Genomic DNA, 24,181 nt, shown 5'->3' on the forward strand with positions numbered 1-24,181 from the left:
CTCACTTCCTCACACTGGGCTTTGTATTCACCCTCACTGCCCCACACAGGCCTGTGCATTCACCCTCACTGCCTCACACAGGGCTGTGTATTCACCCTCACTGCTCCACACTGGGCTGTGTATTCACCCTCACTTCCTCACACTGGGCTTTGTATTCACCCTCGCTGCTCCACACTGGGCTGTGCATTCACCCTCACGGCCTTACACAGTGCTGTGTATTCAACCTCACAGCTTCACACTGGTCTGTGCATTCACCCTCACTGCTCCATACTGGGCTGTGCATTCACGCTCACTGTTCCATACTGGGCTGTGTATTCACTCTCACTGCTCCACACTGGGCTGTGTATTCACCCTCACTGCTCCACACTGGGCTGTGCATTCACCCTCACTGCCCCACACTGGGCTGTGTATTCACCCTCACTGCTCCATACTGGGCTGTGTATTCACCCTCACTGCTCCACACTGTGCTGTGCATTCACCGTCACTGCCTCACACAGGGCTGTGTATTCACCCTCACTGCTCCACACAGGGCTGTGTATTCATCCTCACTGCTCCACACTGGGCTGTGTATTCACCCTCACTACCACACACAGGGCTGTGTATTCAACCTCACAGATCCACACTGGGCTGTGTATTCATCCTCACTGCCTCACACTGGGCTGTGTATCCACCCTCACTGCTCCACACTGGGTTGTGAATTCACCCTCACTGCCTCACACTGGGCTGTGTATTGACCCTCACTGCTCCACACTGGGCTCTGTATTCACCCTCACTGCCCCACACTGGGCTGTGTATTCAGACTCACTGCTCCACACTGGGCTGTGCATTCACCCTCACTGCCTCACACAGGGCTGTGTATTCACCCTCACTGCTACGCACAGGGCTGTGTATTCACACTCACTGCTCAACACTGGGCTATGTATTCACCCTCACTGCTCCACACTGGGCTGTTCATTCACCCTCAGTGCCCCACACTGGGCTGTGTATTCACCCTCACTGCTCCATACTGGCCTGTGTATACACCCTCACTGCTCCACACTGGGCAGTGCATTCACCCTCACTGCCTCACACAGCGCTGTGTATTCACCCTCACTGTTCCACACATGGCTGCGTATTCACCCTCACTGCTCCACACTGGGCTGTGTATTCACCCTCACTGCCCCAGACAGGGCTGTGTATTCAACCGCACTGCCCCACACTGGGCTGTGTATTCACCCTCACTGCCTCACACAGCGCTGTGTATTCACCCTCACTGTTCCACACAGGGCTGCGTATTCACCCTCACTGCTCCACACTGGGCTGTGCATTCACCCTCACTGCCCCACACTGGGCTGTATATTCACCCTCACTGCCTCACACTGGGCTGTGTATTCACCCTCACTGCTCCACACTGGGCTGTGTATTCACCCTCACTGCTCCATATTGGGCTGTGTGTTCAACTTCACTGCCTCACACAGGGCTGTGTATTCAACGTCACTGCTCCACACTGGGATGTGTATTCACCCTCACTGCTCCATATTGGGCTGTGTGTTCAACTTCACTGCCTCACACAGGGCTGTGTGTTCAGCCTCACTGCTCCATACTGGGCTGTGTGTTCACCCTTACTGTCTCACACTGGGCTGTGCATTCATCCTCACTGCCCCACACTAGGCTGTGTATTCACCCTCGCTGCCCGACACTAGGCTGTGTATTCAGCCTCACTGCCTCACACTGGGCTGTGTATTCACCCTCACTGCCTCACACTGGGCTGTGTATTCACCCTGACTGCCCCACACTGGGCTGTGTATTCACCCTCACTGCTCCACACTGGGCTGTGCATTCACCCTCACTGCCTCACACAAGGCTGTGTATTCAACTTCACTGCTCCACACTGGGCTGTGTGTTCAACCTCACTGCTCCACACTGGGCTGCGCATTCACCCTCACTGCTCCAAACTGGGTTGTGTATTCACCGTCACTGCTCCATACTGGGCTGTGTATTCACCCTTACTGTCTCACACTGGGCTGTGCATTCATCCTCACTGCCCCACACTAGGCTGTGTATTCACCCTCACTGCTCCACACTGGGCTGTGTATTCACCCTCACTGCCCCACACTAGGCTGTGTATTCACCCTCACTGCTCCACACTAGGCTGTGTATTCACCCTCACTGCCCCACACTAGGCTATGTATTCACCCTCACTGCTCCACACTGGGCTGTGTATTCACACTCACTGCCCCACACTAGGCTGTGTATTCACCCTCACTGCTCCACACTGGGCTGTGTATTCACCCTCACTGCCCCACACTGGGCTGTGTATTCACCCTCGCTGCACCACACTGGGCTGTGTATTCACCCTCACAACTTCACACAGGGCTGTGTATTCACCCTCACTGCTCCACACTGGGCTGTGCATTCACCCTCACTGCCCCAAACTGGGCTGTGTATTCACCCTCACTGCTCCATACTGGGCTCAGTATTCACCCTCACTGCTCCACACTGGGCTGTGCATTCACCCCCACTGCCACACACAGGGCTGTGTATTCAACCTCACAGCTCCACACTGGGCTGTGTATTCATCCTCACTGCCTCACACTGGGCTGTGTACTAACCCTCACTGCTCCACACTGGGCTGTGTATTCAACCTCACTGCTTTACGCTGGGCTGTGTATTCATCCTCACTGCCTCACGCTGGGCTGTGCATTCATCCTCACTACCTCACACTTGGCTGTGTATTCACCCTCACTGCCCCACACTAGGCTGTGTATTCACCCTAACTCCCTCACACTGGGCTCTGTATTCACCCTCACTGCACCACACTGGGCTGTGTATTCACCCTCACTGCCTCACACTGGGCTGCGTATTCACCCTCACTGCCCCACACTGGGCTGTGTATTCACCCTCACTGCCTCACACAGGGCTGTGTATTCTCCCTCACTGCTCCACAATTGCCTGTGCATTCACCCTCACTGCCTCACACAGGGCTGTGTATTCACCCTCACTGCTCCACACTGGGCTGTGTATTCACCCTCACTTTCTCACACTGGGCTGTGTATTCACCCTCGCTGCTCCACACTGGGCTGTGCATTCACCCTCACTGCCTTACACAGGGCTGTGTATTCAACCTCACAGCTTCACGCTGGTCTGTGCATTCACCCTCACTGCTCCACACTGGATGTGCATTCACCCTCACTGCCCCACACTGGGCTGTGTATTCACCCTCACTGCCTCACACTGGGCTGTGTATTCACCATCACTGCTCCACACTGGGCTGTGTATTCACCATCACTGGTCCCCACTGGGCTGTGTATTCACCCTCACTGCTCCATATTGGGCTGTGTGTTCAACCTCACTGCCTCACACAGGGCTGTGTATTCAACTTCACTGCTCCACACTGGGCTGTGTATTCACCCTCACTGCCCGACACTAGGCTGTGTATTCAGCCTCACTGCCTCACACTGGGCTGTGTATTCACCCTCACTGCACCACACTGGGCTGTGTATTCACCCTCACTGCTCCACACTGGGCTGTGCATTGAACCTCACTGCCTCACACAAGGCTGTGTATTCAACCTCACTGCTCCACACTGGGCTGTGTGTTCACCCTCACTGCTCCACACTGGGCTGCGCATTCACCCTCACTGCTCCAAACTGGGTTGTGTATTCACCGTCACTGCCCCACACTAGGCTGTGTATTCACCCTCACTGCTCCACACTGGGCTGTGTATTCACCCTCACTGCCCCACACTAGGCTGTGTATTCTCCCTCACTGCTCCACACTAGGCTGTGTATTCACCCTCACTGCCCCACACTAGTCTGTGTATTCACCCTCACTGCCCCACACTGGGCTGTGTATTCACACTCACTGCCCCACACTAGGCTGTGTATTCACCCTCACTGCTCCACACTGGCCAGTGTATTCACCCTCACTGCCCCACACTGGTCTGTGTATTCACACTCGCTGCACCACACTGGGCTGTGTATTCACCCTCACTGCTCCACACAGGGCTGTGTATTCACCCTCACTGCTCCACACTGGGCTGTGTATTCACCCTCACTGCTCCACACTGGCCTGTGCATTCGCCCTCACAGCCCCACACTGGGCTGTGTATTCACCTTCACTGCTCCATACAGGGCTGTATATTCACCCTCACTGCTCCACACTGGGCTGTGCATTTACCCCCACTGCTCCACACAGGGCTGTGTATTCACCCTCACTGCTCCACACTGGGTTGTGTATTCACCCTCACTGCCACACACAGGGCTGTGTATTCAACCTCACAGCTCCACACTGGGCTGTGTATTCATCCTCACTGCCTCACACTGGGCTGTGTATTCACCCTCACTGCTCCACACTGGGCTGTGTATTCACCCTCACTGCCCCACACAGGGCTGTGTATTCAACCTCACTGCTCTACACTGGGCTGTGTATTCATCCTCACTGCCTCACACTGGACTGTGTTTTCACCCTCACTGCCCCACACTAGGCTGTGTATTCACCCTCACTGCCCCACACGGGGCTGTGTATTCACCCTCACTGCTTTACACTGGGCTGTGTATTCATCCTCACTGCCTCACACTGGGCTGTGTATTCACCCTCACTGCCTCACACCTGGCTGTGTATTCACCCTCACTGCCCCACACTAGGCTGTGTATTCACCCTCACTCCCTCACACTGGGCTCTGTATTCACCCTCACTGCTCCACACTGGGCTGTGTATTCACCCTCACTGCCTCACACTGGGCTGTGTATTCACCCTCACTGCCCCACACTGGGCTGTGTATTCATCCTCACTGCCTCACACAGGGCTGTGTATTCACCCTCACTGCTCCACACTGGCCTGTGTATTCATCCTCACTGCCCCACACTGGGCTGTGTATTCACCCTCACTGCCTCACACAGGCCTGTGTATTCACCCTCACTGCTTCACACTGGGCTGTGCATTCACCCTCATTGCTCCATACTGGGCTGTGTATTCACCCTCACTGCTCCACACTGGGCTGTGCATTCACCCTCACTGCCCCACACTGGCCTGTATATTCACCCTCACTGCCTCACGCTTGGCTGTGTTTTCACCCTCACTCCTCCACACAGGGCTGTGTATTCACCCTCACTGCTCCATATTGGGCTGTTTGTTCAACCTCACTGCCCCACACTAGGCTGTGCATTCACCCTCATTGCTCCATACTGGGCTGTGCATTCACGCTCACTGCTCCATACTGGGCTGTGTATTCACCCTCACTGCTCCACACTGGGCTGTGCATTCACCCTCACTGCCCCACACTGGCCTGTATATTCACCCTCACTGCCTCACGCTTGGCTGTGTTTTCACCCTCACTGCCTCACACATGGCTGTGTATTCACCCTTACTGTCTCACACTGGGCTGTGCATTCATCCTCACTGCCCCACACTAGGCTGTGTATTCACCCTCACTGCTCCACACTGTGCTGTGTATTTACGCTCACTGCCCCACACTTGGCTGTGTATTCACCCTCACTGCTCCACACTTGGCTGTGTATTCACCCTCACTGCCGCACACTAGGCTGTGTATTCACCCTCACTGCTCCACACAGGGCTGTGTATTTACCCTCACTGCCCCACACTAGGCTGTGTATTCTCCCTCACTGCTCCACACTGGGCTGTGTATTCACCCTCACTGCCCCACACTGGGCTGTGTATTTATCCTCACGGCTCCACACTGGGCTGTGCATTTACCCTCACTGCCTCACACTTGGCTGTGTATTCACCCTCACTGCCCCACACTCGGCTGTGTATTCACCCACACTCCCTCACACTGGGCTCGGTATTCACCCTCACTGCTCCACACTGGGCTGTGTATTCACCCTCACTGCCTCACACTGGGTTGTGTATTCACCCTCACTGCCCCACACTCGGCTGTGTATTCACCCTCACTGCTTCACACAGGGCTGTGTATTCACCCTCACTGCTCCATACTGGGCTGTGTATTCACCCTCACTGCCTCACACTGGGCTGTGTATTCACCCTCGCTGCTCCACACTGGGCTGTGCATTCACCCTCACTGCTCCATACTGGGCTGTGCATTCACGCTCACTGCTCCATACTGGGCTGTGTATTCACTCTCACTGCTCCACACAGGGCTGTGCATTCACCCTCACTGCCTCACACTGGGCTGTGTATTCACCCTCACTGCTCCACATTGGTCTGTGTTTTCACCCTCACTGCTCCATATTGGGCTGTGTATTCAACCACTCTGCCTCACACAGGGCTGTGTATTCAACTTCACTGCTCCACACTGTGCTGTGTATTCACCCTCACTGCCTCACACTGGGCTGTGTATTCACCCTCACTGCTCCACACTGGGCTGTGCATTCACCCTCACTGCCTCACACAAGGCTGTGTATTCAACCTCACTGCCTCACACAGGGCTGTGTATTCAACTTCACTGCTCCACACTGTGCTGTGTATTCACCCTCACTGCCCCACACTGGGCTGTGTATTCACCCTCACTGCTACACACTGGGCTGTGCATTTATCCTCACTGCCTCACACAAGGCTGTGTATTCAACCTCACTGCTCCACACTGGGCTGCGTATTCACCCTCACTGCTCCACACTGGTCTGTGCATTCACCCTCACTGCCCCACACTGGGCTGTATATTCACCCTCACTGACTCACACTGGGCTGTGTATTCACCCTCACTGCTCAACACTGGGCTGTGTGTTCAACCTCACTGCCTCACACAGGACTGTGTATTCAACTTCACTGCTCCACACTGGGCTGTGTATTCACCCTCACTGCTCGACACTAGGCTGTGTATTCAGCCTCATTGCCTCACACTGGGCTGTGTATTCACCCTCACTGCCTCACACTGGGCTGTGTATTCACCCTCACTGCCCCACACTGGGCTGTGTATTCACCCACACTGCTCCACACTGGGCTGTGCATTCACCCTCACTGCCTCACACAAGGCTGTGTATTCAACCTCACTGCTCCACACTGGGCTGTGTATTCACCCTCACTGCTCCACACTGGGCTGCGCATTCACCCTCACTGCTCCAAACTGGGCTGTGTATTCACCGTCACTGCTCCATACTGGGCTGTGTATTAACCCTTACTGTCTCACACTGGGCTGTGCATTCATCCTCACTGCTCCACAGAAGGCTGTGTATTCACCCTCACTGCTCCACACTGGGCTGTGTATTCACCCTCACTGCCCCTCACTAGGCTGTGTATTCACCCTCACTGCTCCACACTAGGCTGTGTATTCACCCTCACTGCCCCACACTAGGCTGTGTATTCACCCTCACTGCTCCACACTGGGCTGTGTATTCACCCTCACTGCCCCACACTGGGCTGTGTATTCATCCTCACGGCTCCACACAGGGTTGTGCATTTACCCTCACTGCTCCACACTGGGCTGTGCATTTCCCCTCACTGCCTCACACAAGGCTGTGTATTCACCCTCACTGCCTCACACTGGGCTGTGTATTCATCCTCACTGCTCCACACTGGGCTGTGTGTTCAACCTCACTGCCTCACACAGGACTGTGTATTCAACTTCACTGCTCCACACTGGGCTGTGTATTCACCCTCACTGCCCGACACTAGGCTGTGTATTCACCCTCACTGCCCCACACTGGGCTGTGTATTCACCCACACTGCTCCACACTGGGCTGTGCATTCACCCTCACTGCCTCACAGAAGGCTGTGTATTCAACCTCACTGCTCCACACTGGGCTGTGTATTCACCCTCACTGCTCCACACTGGGCTGCGCATTCACCCTCACTGCTCCAAACTGGGCTGTGTATTCACCGTCTCTGCTCCATACTGGGCTGTGTATTCACCCTTACTGTCTCACACTGGGCTGTGCATTCATCCTCACTGCTCCACACTAGGCTGTGTATTCACCCTCACTGCTACACACTGGGCTGTGTATTCACCCTCACTGCCCCTCACTAGGCTGTGTATTCACCCTCACTGCTCCACACTAGGCTGTGTATTCACCCTCACTGCCCCACACAAGGCTGTGTATTCACCCTCACTGCTTCACACTGGGCTGTGTATTCACCCTCACTGCCCCACACTGGGCTGTGTATTCATACTCACGGCTCCACACAGGGTTGTGCATTTACCCTCACTGCTCCACATTGGGCTGTGTATTCACCCTCACTGCTCAACACTGGGCTGTGTATTCACCCTCACTGCTCCATACTGGGCTGTGTATTCACGCTCACGGCTCCACACTGGGCTGTGCATTCACCCTCACTGCCCCACACTGGGCTTTGTATTCACCCTCACTGCTTCGTAATGGGCTGTGTATTCACCCTCGCTGCACCACACTGGGCTGTGTATTCACACTCACTGCTCCACACAGGGCTGTGTATTCACCCTCACTGCTCCACGCTGGGCTGTGTATTCACCCTCACTGCTCCACACTGGGCTGAGCATTCACCCTCACTGCCCCACACTGGGCTGTGTATTCACCCTCACTGCTCCATACTGGGCTGTGTATTCACCCCCACTGCCTCACACAGGGCTGTGTATTCACCCTCACTGCCCCACACTGGGCTGTGTATTCACCCTCACTGCTCCACACTAGGCTGTGTATTCACCCTCACTGCCCCACACTAGGCTGTGTATTCACACTCACTGCTCCACACTGGGCTGTGTATTCACCCTCACTGCCCCACACTAGGCTGTGTATTCACCCTCACTGCTCAACTCTGGGCTGTGTATTCACCCTCACTGCTCCATACTGGACTGTGTATTCACGCTCACGGCTCCACACTGGGCTGTGCATTCAACCTCACTGCCCCACACTGGGCTGTGTATTCACCCTCACTGCTCTGTAATGGGCTGTGTATTCACCCTCGCTGCACCACACTGGGCTGTGTATTCTCCCTCACTGCTCCACACAGGGCTGTGTATTCACCCTCACTGCTCCACACTGGGCTGTGTATTCACCCTCACAGCTCCACACTGGGCTGTGCATTCACCCTCACTGCCCCACACTGGGCTGTGTATTCACCCTCACTGCTCCACACTGGGCTGTGCATTCACCCCCACTGCCTCACACAGGGCTGTGTATTCACCCTCACTGCTCCACACAGGGCTGTGTATTCACCCTCACTGCTCCACACTGGGCTGTGTATTCACCCTCACTGCCACACACAGGGCTGTGTATTCAACCTCACAGCTCCACACTGGGCTGTGTATTCATCCTCACTGCCTCACACTGGGCTGTGAATTCACACTCAAGGCTCCACACTGGGCTGTGCATTCAACCTCACTGCCCCACACTGGGCTGTGTATTCACCCTCACTGCTCTGTAATGGGCTGTGTATTCACCCTCGCTGCACCACACTGGGCTGTGTATTCTCCATCACTGCTCCACACAGGGCTGTGTATTCACCCTCACTGCTCCACACTGGGCTGTGTATTCACCCTCACAGCTCCAGACTGGGCTGTGCATTCACCCTCACTGCCCCACACTGGGCTGTGTATTCACCCTCACTGCTCCACACTGGGCTGTGCATTCACCCCCACTGCCTCACACAGGGCTGTGTATTCACCCTCACTGCTCCACACAGGGCTGTGTATTCACCCTCACTGCTCCACACTGGGCTGTGTATTCACCCTCACTGCCACACACAGGGCTGTGTATTCAACCTCACAGCTCCACACTGGGCTGTGTATTCATCCTCACTGCCTCACACTGGGCTGTGTATTCACCCTCACTGCTCCACACAGGGCTGTGTATTCACCCTCACTGCCCCACACTGGGCTGTGCATTCACACATACTGCTCCACACTGGGCTGAGCATTCACCCTCACTGCCTCACACAGGGCTGTGTATTCACCCTCACTGCTACACACTGGGCTGTGTATTCACACTCACTGCCCGACACTAGGCTGTGTATTCAGCCTCACTGCCTCACACTGGGCTGTGTATTCACCCTCACTGCCTCACACTGGGCTGTGTATTCACCCGCACGGCCCCACACTGGGCTGTGTATTCACCCACACTGCTCCACACTGGGCTGTGCATTCACCCTCACTGCCTCACACAAGGCTGTGTATTCAACCTCACTGCTCCACACTGGGCTGTGTATTCACCCTCACTGCTCCACACTGGGCTGCGCATTCACCCTCACTGCTCCAAACTGGGCTGCGTATTCACCGTCACTGCTCCATACTGGGCTGTGTATTCACCCTTACTGTCTCTCACTGGGCTGTGCATTCATCCTCACTGCCCCACACGAGGCTGTGTATTCACCCTCACTGCTCCACACTGGGCTGTGTATTCACACTCACTGCCCCACACTAGGCTGTGTATTCACCCTCACCGCCCCACACTAGGCTGTGTATTCACACTCATTGCTCCACACTGGGCTCTGTATTCACCCTCACTGCCCCACACTGGGCTGTGTATTCACCCTCACTGCTCCACACTGGGCTGTGTATTCACCCTCACTGCCCCACACTAGGCTGTGTATTCACCCTCACCGCCCCACACTGGGCTGTGTATTCACCCTCACCGCCCCACACTGGGCTGTGTATTCACCCTCACTGCCCCACACTAGGCTGTGTATTCACCCTCACTGCTCCACACTGGGCTGTGTATTCACCCTCACCGCCCCACACTAGGCTGTGTATTCACACTCATTGCTCCACACTGGGCTCTGTATTCACCCTCACTGCCCCACACTGGGCTGTGGATTCATCCTCACGGCTCCACACTGGGCTGTGCATTTACCCTCACTGTTCCACACTGGGCTGTGTATTCACCCTCACTGCTCCGTAATGGGCTGTGTATTCACCCTCGCTGCACCACACTCGGCTTTGTATTCACCCTCACTGCTCCACACAGGGCTGTGTATTCACCCTCACTGCTCCACACTGGGTTGTGTATTCACCCTCAATGCTCCACACTGGGCTGTGCATTCACCCCCACTGCCTCACACAGGGCTGTGTATTCACCCTCACTGCTCCACAAAGGGCTGTGTATTCACCCTCACTGCTCCACACTGGGCTGTGTATTCACCCTCACTGCCACACACAGGACTGTGTATTCACCCTCACTGCTCCACATTGGTCTGTGTTTTCACCCTCACTGCTCCATATTGGGCTGTGTATTCAACCTCTCTGCCTCACACAGGGCTGTGTATTCAACTTCACTGCTCCACACTGTGCTGTGTATTCACCCTCACTGCCTCACACTGGGCTGTGTATTCACCCTCACTGCTCCACACTGGGCTGTGCATTCACCCTCACTGCCTCACACAAGGCTGTGTATTCAACCTCACTGCCTCACACAGGGCTGTGTATTCAACTTCACTGCTCCACACTGTGCTGTGTATTCACCCTCACTGCCCCACACTGGGCTGTGTATTCACCCTCACTGCTACACACTGGGCTGTGCATTTATCCTCACTGCCTCACACAAGGCTGTGTATTCAACCTCACTGCTCCACACTGGGCTGTGTATTCACCCTCACTGCTCCACACTGGTCTGTGCATTCACCCTCACTGCCCCACACTGGGCTGTATATTCACCCTCACTGACTCACACTGGGCTGTGTATTCACCCTCACTGCTCAACACTGGGCTGTGTGTTCAACCTCACTGCCTCACACAGGACTGTGTATTCAACTTCACTGCTCCACACTGGGCTGTGTATTCACCCTCACTGCTCGACACTAGGCTGTGTATTCAGCCTCATTGCCTCACACTGGGCTGTGTATTCACCCTCACTGCCTCACACTGGGCTGTGTATTCACCCTCACTGCCCCACACTGGGCTGTGTATTCACCCACACTGCTCCACACTGGGCTGTGCATTCACCCTCACTGCCTCACACAAGGCTGTGTATTCAACCTCACTGCTCCACACTGGGCTGTGTATTCACCCTCACTGCTCCACACTGGGCTGCGCATTCACCCTCACTGCTCCAAACTGGGCTGTGTATTCACCGTCACTGCTCCATACTGGGCTGTGTATTCACCCTTACTGTCTCACACTGGGCTGTGCATTCATCCTCACTGCTCCACACAAGGCTGTGTATTCACCCTCACTGCTCCACACTGGGCTGTGTATTCACCCTCACTGCCCCTCACTAGGCTGTGTATTCACCCTCACTGCTCCACACTAGGCTGTGTATTCACCCTCACTGCCCCACACTAGGCTGTGTATTCACCCTCACTGCTCCACACTGGGCTGTGTATTCACCCTCACTGCCCCACACTGGGCTGTGTATTCATCCTCACGGCTCCACACAGGGTTGTGCATTTACCCTCACTGCTCCACACTGGGCTGTGCATTTCCCCTCACTGCCTCACACAAGGCTGTGTATTCACCCTCACTGCCTCACACTGGGCTGTGTATTCATCCTCACTGCTCCACACTGGGCTGTGTGTTCAACCTCACTGCCTCACACAGGACTGTGTATTCAACTTCACTGCTTCACACTGGGCTGTGTATTCACCCTCACTGCCCGACACTAGGCTGTGTATTCAGCCTCACTGCTTCACACTGGGCTGTGTATTCACCCTCACTGCCTCACACTGGGCTCTGTATTCACCCTCACTGCCCCACACTGGGCTGTGTATTCACCCACACTGCTCCACACTGGGCTCTGCATTCACCCTCACTGCCTCACACAAGGCTGTGTATTCAACCTCACTGCTCCACACTGGGCTGTGTATTCACCCTCACTGCTCCACACTGGGCTGCGCATTCACCCTCACTGCTCCAAACTGGGCTGTGTATTCACCGTCACTGCTCCATACTGGGCTGTGTATTCACCCTTACTGTCTCACACTGGGCTGTGCATTCATCCTCACTGCTCCACACTAGGCTGTGTATTCACCCTCACTGCTACACACTGGGCTGTGTATTCACCCTCACTGCCCCTCACTAGGCTGTGTATTCACCCTCACTGCTCCACACTAGGCTGTGTATTCACCCTCACTGCCCCACACTAGGCTGTGTATTCACCCTCACTGCTCCACACTGGGCTGTGTATTCACCCTCACTGCCCCACACTGGGCTGTGTATTCATACTCACGGCTCCACACAGGGTTGTGCATTTACCCTCACTGCTCCACATTGGGCTGTGTATTCACCCTCACTGCTCAACACTGGGCTGTGTATTCACCCTCACTGCTCCATACTGGGCTGTGTATTCACGCTCACGGCTCCACACTGGGCTGTGCATTCACCCTCACTGCCCCACACTGGGCTGTGTATTCACCCTCACTGCTTCGTAATGGGCTGTGTATTCACCCTCGCTGCACCACACTGGGCTGTGTATTCACACTCACTGCTCCACACAGGGCTGTGTATTCACCCTCACTGCTCCACGCTGGGCTGTGTATTCACCCTCACTGCTCAACACTGGGCTGAGCATTCACCCTCACTGCCCCACACTGGGCTGTGTATTCACCCTCACTGCTCCATACTGGGCTGTGTATTCACCCCCACTGCCTCACACAGGGCTGTGTATTCACCCTCACTGCCCCACACTGGGCTGTGTATTCACCCTCACTGCTCCACACTAGGCTGTGTATTCACCCTCACTGCCCCACACTAGGCTGTGTTTTCACACTCACTGCTCCACACTGGGCTGTGTATTCACCCTCACTGCCCCACACTAGGCTGTGTATTCACCCTCACTGCTCAACACTGGGCTGTGTATTCACCCTCACTGCTCCATACTGGACTGTGTATTCACGCTCACGGCTCCACACTGGGCTGTGCATTCAATCTTACTGCCCCACACTGGGCTGTGTATTCACCCTCACTGCTCTGTAATGGGCTGTGTATTCACCCTCGCTGCACCACACTGGGCTGTGTATTCACACTCACTGCTCCACACAGGGCTGTGTATTCACCCTCACTGCTCCACACTGGGCTGTGTATTCACCCTCACAGCTCCACACTGGGCTGTGCATTCACCCTCACTGCCCCACACTGGGCTGTGTATTCACCCTCACTGCTCCACACTGGGCTGTGCATTCACCCCCACTGCCTCACACAGGGCTGTGTATTCACCCTCACTGCTCCACACAGGGCTGTGTATTCACCCTCACTGCTCCACACTGGGCTGTGTATTCACCCTCACTGCCACACACAGGGCTGTGTATTCAACCTCACAGCTCCACACTGGGCTGTGTATTCATCCTCACTGCCTCACACTGGGCTGTGTATTCACCCTCACTGCTCCACACTGGGTTGTGTATTCACCCTCACTTCCTCACACTGGGCTGTGTATTCACCCTCACTGATCCACACAGTGCTGTGTATTCACCCTCACTGCTCCACACTGGGCTGTGCATTCACCCTCACTGCCTCACACAAGGCTGTGTTTTCAACCTCACTGCTCCACACTGGGCTGTGTATTCACCCTCACTGCTCCACACTGGGCTGCGCATTCACCCTCACTGCTCCAAACTGGGCTGTGTATTCACCGTCACTGCTCCATACTGGGCTGTGTATTCACCCTTACTGTCTCACACTGGGCTGTGCATTCATCCTCACTGCTCCACACTAGGCTGTGTATTCACCCTCACTGCTACACACTGGGCTGTGTATTCACCCTCACTGCCCCTCACTAGGCTGTGTATTCACCCTCACTGCTCCACACTAGGCTGTGTATTCACCCTCACTGCCCCACACTAGGCTGTGTATTCACCCTCACTGCTCCACACTGGGCTGTGTATTCACCCTCACTGCCTCACACAAGGCTGTGTATTCAACCTCACTGCTCCACACTGGGCTGTGTATTCACCCTCACTGCCCGACACTAGGCTGTGTATTCAGCCTCACTGCCTCACACTGGGCTGTGTATTCACCCTCACTGCCTCACACTGGGCTGTGTATTCACCCTCACGGCCCCACACTGGGCTGTGTATTCACCCACACTGCTCCACACTGGGCTGTGCATTCACCCTCACTGCCTCACACAAGGCTGTGTATTCAACCTCACTGCTCCACACTGGGCTGTGTATTCACCCTCACTGCTCCACACTGGGCTGCGCATTCACCCTCACTGCTCCAAACTGGGCTGTGTATTCACCGTCACTGCTCCATACTGGGCTGTGTATTCACCCTTACTGTCTCACACTGGGCTGTGCATTCAGCCTCACTGCTCCACACTAGGCTGTGTATTCACCCTCACTGCTACACACTGGGCTGTGTATTCACCCTCACTGCCCCTCACTAGGCTGTGTATTCACCCTCACTGCTCCACACTAGGCTGTGTATTCACCCTCACTGCCCCACACTAGGCTGTGTATTCACCCTCACTGCTCCACACTGGGCTGTGTATTCACCCTCACTGCCCCACACTGGGCTGTGTATTCATACTCACGGCTCCACACAGGGTTATGCATTTACCCTCACTGCTCCACATTGGGCTGTGTATTCACCCTCACTGCTCAACACTGGGCTGTGTATTCACCCTCACTGCTCCATACTGGGCTGTGTATTCACGCTCACGGCTCCACACTGGGCTGTGCATTCACCCTCACTGCCCCACACTGGGCTGTGTATTCACCCTCACTGCTTCGTAATGGGCTGTGTATTCACCCGCGCTGCACCACACTGGGCTGTGTATTCACACTCACTGCTCCACACAGGGCTGTGTATTCACCCTCACTGCTCCACGCTGGGCTGTGTATTCACCCTCACTGCTCAACACTGGGCTGAGCATTCACCCTCACTGCCCCACACTGGGCTGTGTATTCACCCTCACTGCTCCATACTGGGCTGTGTATTCACCCCCACTGCCTCACACAGGGCTGTGTATTCACCCTCACTGCCCCACACTGGGCTGTGTATTCACCCTCACTGCTCCACACTAGGCTGTGTATTCACCCTCACTGCCCCACACTAGGCTGTGTATTCACACTCACTGCTCCACACTGGGCTGTGTATTCACCCTCACTGCCCCACACTAGGCTGTGTATTCACCCTCACTGCTCAACACTGGGCTGTGTATTCACCCTCACTGCTCCATACTGGACTGTGTATTCAAGCTCACGGCTCCACACTGGGCTGTGCATTCAACCTCACTGCCCCACACTGGGCTGTGTATTCACCCTCACTGCTCTGTAATGGGCTGTGTATTCACCCTCGCTGCACCACACTGGGCTGTGTATTCACCCTCACTGCTCCACACAGGGCTGTGTATTCACCCTCACTGCTCCACACTGGGCTGTGTATTCACCCTCACAGCTCCACACTGGGCTGTGCATTCACCCTCACTGCCCCACACTGGGCTGTGTATTCACCCTCACTGCTCCACACTGGGCTGTGCATTCACCCCCACTGCCTCACACAGGGCTGTGTATTCACCCTCACTGCTCCACACTGGGCTGCGCATTCACCCTCACTGCTCCAAACTGGGCTGTGTATTCACCGTCACTGCTCCATACTGGGCTGTGTATTCACCCTTACTGTCTCACACTGGGCTGTGCATTCATCCTCACTGCTCCACACTAGGCTGTGTATTCACCCTCACTGCTACACACTGGGCTGTGTATTCACCCTCACTGCCCCTCACTAGGCTGTGTATTCACCCTCACTGCTCCACACTAGGCTGTGTATTCACCCTCACTGCCCCACACTAGGCTGTGTATTCACCCTCACTGCTCCACACTGGGCTGTGTATTCACCCTCACTGCCCCACACTGGGCTGTGTATTCATACTCACGGCTCCACACAGGGTTGTGCATTTACCCTCACTGCTCCACATTGGGCTGTGTATTCACCCTCACTGCTCAACACTGGGCTGTGTATTCACCCTCACTGCTCCATACTGGGCTGTGTATTCACGCTCACGGCTCCACACTGGGCTGTGCATTCACCCTCACTGCCCCACACTGGGCTGTGTATTCACCCTCACTGCTTCGTAATGGGCTGTGTATTCACCCTCGCTGCACCACACTGGGCTGTGTATTCACACTCACTGCTCCACACAGGGCTGTGTATTAACCCTCACTGCTCCACGCTGGGCTGTGTATTCACCCTCACTGCTCAACACTGGGCTGAGCATTCACCCTCACTGCCCCACACTGGGCTGTGTATTCACCCTCACTGCTCCATACTGGGCTGTGTATTCACCCCCACTGCCTCACACAGGGCTGTGTATTCACCCTCACTGCCCCACACTGGGCTGTGTATTCACCCTCACTGCTCCACACTAGGCTGTGTATTCACCCTCACTGCCCCACACTAGGCTGTGTTTTCACACTCACTGCTCCACACTGGGCTGTGTATTCACCCTCACTGCCCCACACTAGGCTGTGTATTCACCCTCACTGCTCAACACTGGGCTGTGTATTCACCCTCACTGCTCCATACTGGACTGTGTATTCACGCTCACGGCTCCACACTGGGCTGTGCATTCAACCTTACTGCCCCACACTGGGCTGTGTATTCACCCTCACTGCTCTGTAATGGGCTGTGTATTCACCCTCGCTGCACCACACTGGGCTGTGTATTCACACTCACTGCTCCACACAGGGCTGTGTATTCACCCTCACTGCTCCACACTGGGCTGTGTATTCACCCTCACAGCTCCACACTGGGCTGTGCATTCACCCTCACTGCCCCACACTGGGCTGTGTATTCACCCTCACTGCTCCACACTGGGCTGTGCATTCACCCCCACTGCCTCACACAGGGCTGTGTATTCACCCTCACTGCTCCACACAGGGCTGTGTATTCACCCTCACTGCTCCACACTGGGCTGTGTATTCACCCTCACTGCCACACACAGGGCTGTGTATTCAACCTCACAGCTCCACACTGGGCTGTGTATTCATCCTCACTGCCTCACACTGGGCTGTGTATTCACCCTCACTGCTCCACACTGGGTTGTGTATTCACCCTCACTTCCTCACACTGGGCTGTGTATTCACCCTCACTGATCCACACAGTGCTGTGTATTCACCCTCACTGCCCCACACTGGGCTGTGCATTCACACTCACTGCTCCACACTGGGCTGAGCATTCACCCTCACTGCCTCACACTGGGCTGTGTATTCACCCTCACGGCCCCACACTGGGCTGTGTATTCACCCACACTGCTCCACACTGGGCTGTGCATTCACCCTCACTGCCTCACACAAGGCTGTGTATTCAACCTCACTGCTCCACACTGGGCTGTGTATTCACCCTCACTGCTCCACACTGGGCTGCGCATTCACCCTCACTGCTCCAAACTGGGCTGTGTATTCACCGTCACTGCTCCATACTGGGCTGTGTATTCACCCTTACTGTCTCACACTGGGCTGTGCATTCATCCTCACTGCTCCACACTAGGCTGTGTATTCACCCTCACTGCTACACACTGGGCTGTGTATTCACCCTCACTGCCCCTCACTAGGCTGTGTATTCACCCTCACTGCTCCACACTAGGCTGTGTATTCACCCTCACTGCCCCACACTAGGCTGTGTATTCACCCTCACTGCTCCACACTGGGCTGTGTATTCACCCTCACTGCCTCACACAAGGCTGTGTATTCAACCTCACTGCTCCACACTGGGCTGTGTATTCACCCTCACTGCCCGACACTAGGCTGTGTATTCAGCCTCACTGCCTCACACTGGGCTGTGTATTCACCCTCACTGCCTCACACTGGGCTGTGTATTCACCCTCACGGCCCCACACTGGGCTGTGTATTCACCCACACTGCTCCACACTGGGCTGTGCATTCACCCTCACTGCCTCACACAAGGCTGTGTATTCAACCTCACTGCTCCACACTGGGCTGTGTATTCACCCTCACTGCTCCTCACTAGGCTGTGTATTCACCCTCACTGCTCCACACTAGGCTGTGTATTCACCCTCACTGCCCCACACTAGGCTGTGTATTCACCCTCACTGCTCCACACTGGGCTGTGTATTCACCCTCACTGCCCCACACTGGGCTGTGTATTCATACTCACGGCTCCACACAGGGTTGTGCATTTACCCTCACTGCTCCACATTGGGCTGTGTATTCACCCTCACTGCTCAACACTGGGCTGTGTATTCACCCTCACTGCTCCATACTGGGCTGTGTATTCACGCTCACGGCTCCACACTGGGCTGTGCATTCACCCTCACTGCCCCACACTGGGCTGTGTATTCACCCTCACTGCTTCGTAATGGGCTGTGTATTCACCCTCGCTGCACCACACTGGGCTGTGTATTCACACTCACTGCTCCACACAGGGCTGTGTATTCACCCTCACTGCTCCACGCTGGGCTGTGTATTCACCCTCACTGCTCAACACTGGGCTGAGCATTCACCCTCACTGCCCCACACTGGGCTGTGTATTCACCCTCACTGCTCCATACTGGGCTGTGTATTCACCCCCACTGCCTCACACAGGGCTGTGTATTCACCCTCACTGCCCCACACTGGGCTGTGTATTCACCCTCACTGCTCCACACTAGGCTGTGTATTCACCCTCACTGCCCCACACTAGGCTGTGTATTCACACTCACTGCTCCACACTGGGCTGTGTATTCACCCTCACTGCCCCACACTAGGCTGTGTATTCACCCTCACTGCTCAACACTGGGCTGTGTATTCACCCTCACTGCTCCATACTGGACTGTGTATTCAAGCTCACGGCTCCACACTGGGCTGTGCATTCAACCTCACTGCCCCACACTGGGCTGTGTATTCACCCTCACTGCTCTGTAATGGGCTGTGTATTCACCCTCGCTGCACCACACTGGGCTGTGTATTCACCCTCACTGCTCCACACAGGGCTGTGTATTCACCCTCACTGCTCCACACTGGGCTGTGTATTCACCCTCACAGCTCCACACTGGGCTGTGCATTCACCCTCACTGCCCCACACTGGGCTGTGTATTCACCCTCACTGCTCCACACTGGGCTGTGCATTCACCCCCACTGCCTCACACAGGGCTGTGTATTCACCCTCACTGCTCCACACAGGGCTGTGTATTCACCCTCACTGCTCCACACTGGGCTGTGTATTCACCCTCACTGCCACACACAGGGCTGTGTATTCAACCTCACAGCTCCACACTGGGCTGTGTATTCATCCTCACTGCCTCACACTGGGCTGTGTATTCACCCTCACTGCTCCACACTGGGTTGTGTATTCACCCTCACTTCCTCACACTGGGCTGTGTATTCACCCTCACTGATCCACACAGTGCTGTGTACTCACCCTCACTGCCCCACACTGGGCTGTGCATTCACACTCACTGCTCCACACTGGGCTGAGCATTCACCCTCACTGCCTCACACAGGGCTGTGTATTCACCCTCACTGCTACACACTGGGCTGTGTATTCACCCTCACTGCCCGACACTAGGCTGTGTATTCAGCCTCACTGCCTCACACTGGGCTGTGTATTCACCCTCACTGCCTCACACTCGGCTGTGTATTCACCCTCATGGCCCCACACTGGGCTGTGTATTCACCCACACTGCTCCACACTGGGCTGTGCATTCACCCTCACTGCCTCACACAAGGCTGTGTATTCAACCTCACTGCTCCACACTGGGCTGTGTATTCACCCTCACTGCTCCATACTGGGCTGCGCATTCACCCTCACTGCTCCAAACTGGGCTGCGTATTCACCGTCACTGCTCCATACTGGGCTGTGTATTCACCCTTACTGTCTCTCACTGGGCTGTGCATTCATCCTCACTGCCCCACACGAGGCTGTGTATTCACCCTCACTGCTCCACACTGGGCTGTGTATTCACACTCACTGCCCCACACTAGGCTGTGTATTCACCCTCACCGCCCCACACTAGGCTGTGTATTCACACTCATTGCTCCACACTGGGCTCTGTATTCACCCTCACTGCCCCACACTGGGCTGTGTATTCACCCTCACTGCCCCACACTGGGCTGTGTATTCATCCTCACGGCTCCACACTGGGCTGTGCATTTACCCTCACTTTTCCACACTGGGCTGTGTATTCACCCTCACTGCTCCGTAATGGGCTGTGTATTCACCCTCGCTGCACCACACTCGGCTGTGTTTTCACCCTCACTGCTCCACACAGGGCTGTGTATTCACCCTCACTGCTCCACACTGGGTTGTGTATTCACCCTCAATGCTCCACACTGGGCTGTGCATTCACCCCCACTGCCTCACACAGGGCTGTGTATTCATCCTCACTGCTCCGCACAGGGCTGTGTATTCACCCTCACTGCTCCACACTGGGCTGTGTATTCACCCTCACTGCCACACACAGGACTGTGTATTCAACCTCACAGCTCCACACTGGGCTGTGTATTCATCCTCACTGCCTCACACTGGGCTGTGTATTCACCCTCACTGCTCCACACAGGGCTGTGCATTCACCCTCACTGCCTCACACTGGGCTGTGTATTCACCCTCAATGCTCCACATTGGTCTGTGTATTCACCCTCACTGCTCCATATTGGGCTGTGTATTCAACCTCACTGCCTCACACAGGGCCGTGTATTCAACTTCACTGCTCCACACTGTGCTGTGTATTCACCCTCACTGCCTCATACTGGGCTGTGTATTCACCCTCACTGCCCCACACTGGGCTGTTAATTCACCCTCACTCCTCCACACTGGGCTGTGCATTCACCCTCACTGCCTCACACAAGGCTGTGTATTCAACCACACTGCTCCACACTGGGCTGTGTATTCACCCTCACTGCTTCACACTGGGCTGTGCATTCACCCTCACTGCCCCACACTGGGCTGTATATTCACCCTCACTGCCTCACACTGGGCTGTGTATTCACCCTCACTGCTGCACACTGGGCTGTGTGTTCAACCTCACTGCCTCACAGAGGACAGTGTATTCAACTTCACTGCTCCACACTGGGCTGTGAATTAACCCTCACTGCCCGACACTAGGCTGTGTATTCAGCCTCACTGCCTCACACTGGGCTGTGTATTCACCCTCACTGCCTCACACTGGGCTGTGTATTCACCCTCACTGCCCCACACTAGGCTGTGTATTCACCCTCACTGCTCCACACTGGGCAGTGTATTCACCCTCACTGCCCCACACTGGGCTGTGTATTCACCCTCGCTGCACCACACTGGGCTGTGTATTCACCCTCACTGCTCCACACTGGGCTGTGTATTCACCCTCACTGCTCCACACTGCGCTGTGTATTCACCCTCACTGCTCCACACTGGGCTGTGAATTCACCCTCACTGCCCCACAGTGGGCTGTGTATTCACCTTTACTGCTCCATACTGGGCTGTATATTCACCTTCACTGCTCCACACTGGGCTGTGCATTCACCCCCACTGCTCCACACAGGGCTGTGTATTCACCCTCACTGCTCCACACTGGGCTGTGTATTCACCCTCACTGCCACACACAGGACTGTGTATTCAACCTCACAGCTCCACACTGGGCTGTATATTCATCCTCACTGCCTCACACTGGGCTGTGTATTCACCCTCACTGCTCCACACTGGGATGTGTATTCACCCTCACTGCCCCACACAGGGCTGTGTATTCAACCTCACTGCCTCACACTGGGCTGTGTATTCACCCTCACTGCCCCACACTAGGCTGTGTATTCACCCTCACTACCTCACACGGGGCTGTGTATTCACCCTCACTGCTTTACACTGCGCTGTGTATTCATCCTCACTGCCTCACACTGGGCTGTGTATTCACCCTCACTGCCTCACACTTGGCTGTGTATTCACCCTCACTGCCCCACACTAGGCTGTGTATTCACCCACACTCCCTCACACTGGGCTCTGTATTCACCCTCACTGCTACACACTGGGCTGTGTATTCACCCTCACTGCCTCACACTGGGCTGTGTATTCACCCTCACTGCCCCACACTGGGCTGTGTATTCACCCTCACTGCCTCACACAGGGCTGTGTATTCACCCTCACTGCTCCACACTGGCCTGTGAATTCACCCTCACTGCCTCACACAGGGCTGTGTATTCACCCTCACTGCTCCACACTGTGCTGTGTATTCACGCTCACTTCCTCACACTGGGCTTTGTATTCAGCCTCGCTGCTCCACACTGGGCTGTGCATTCACCATCACTGCCTTACACAGGGCTGTGCATTCAACCTCACAGCTTCACACTGGGCTGTGCATTCACCCTCATTGCTCCATACTGGGCTGTGCATTCACGCTCACTGCTCCATACTGGGCTGTGTATTCACCCTCACTGCTCCACACTGGGCTGTGCATTCACCCTCACTGCCCCACACTGGGCTGTATATTCACCCTCACTGCCTCACACTTGGCTGTGTTTTCACCCTCACTCCTCCACACTGGGCTGTGTATTCACCCTCACTGATCCATATTGGGCTTTTTGTTCAACCTCACTGCCTCACACAGGGCTGTGTATTCAACTTCACTGCTCCACACTGGGCTGTGTATTCACCCTCACTGCCCGATACTAGGCTGAGTATTCAGCCTCACTGCCTCACACTGGGCTGTGTATTCACCCTCACTGCCTCACACTGGGCTGTGTATTCACCCTCACTGCCCCACACTGGGCTGTGTATTCACCCTCACTGCTCCACACTGGGCTGTGTATTCAACTTCACTGCTCCACACTGGGCTGTGTATTCACCCTCACTGCCCGATACTAGGCTGAGTATTCAGCCTCACTGCCTCACACTGGGCTGTGTATTCACCCTCACTGCCTCACACTGGGCTGTGTATTCACCCTCACTGCTACATACTGGGCTGTGTATTCACCCTTACTGTCTCACACTGGGCTGTGCATTCATCCTCACTGCCCCACACTAGGCTGTGTATTCACCCTCACTGCTCCACACTGGGCTGTGTATTCACCCTCACTGCCCCACACTAGGCTGTGTATTCACCCTCACTGCTCCACTCTAGGCTGTGTATTCACCCTCACTGCCCCACACTAGGCTGTGTATTCACCCTCAGTGCTCCACACTGGGCTGTGTATTCACCCTCACTGCCCCACACTAGGCTGTGTATTCACCCTCACTGCTCCACACTGGGCTGTGTATTCACCCTCACTGCCCCACACTGGGCTGTGTATTCACCCTCACTGCCTCACACTGGGCTGTGTATTCACCCTCACTGCCTCACACTGGGCTGTGTATTCACCCTCACTGCCCCACACTGGGCTGTGTATTCACCCTCACTGCCTCACACAGGGCTGTGTATTCACCCTCACTGCTCCACACTGGCCTGTGAATTCACCCTCACTGCCACACACAGGGCTG

The sequence above is a fragment of the Scyliorhinus torazame genome, chromosome 14 (assembly GCF_047496885.1).
Source record: "Scyliorhinus torazame isolate Kashiwa2021f chromosome 14, sScyTor2.1, whole genome shotgun sequence".
NCBI lineage: Eukaryota > Metazoa > Chordata > Chondrichthyes > Carcharhiniformes > Scyliorhinidae > Scyliorhinus > Scyliorhinus torazame.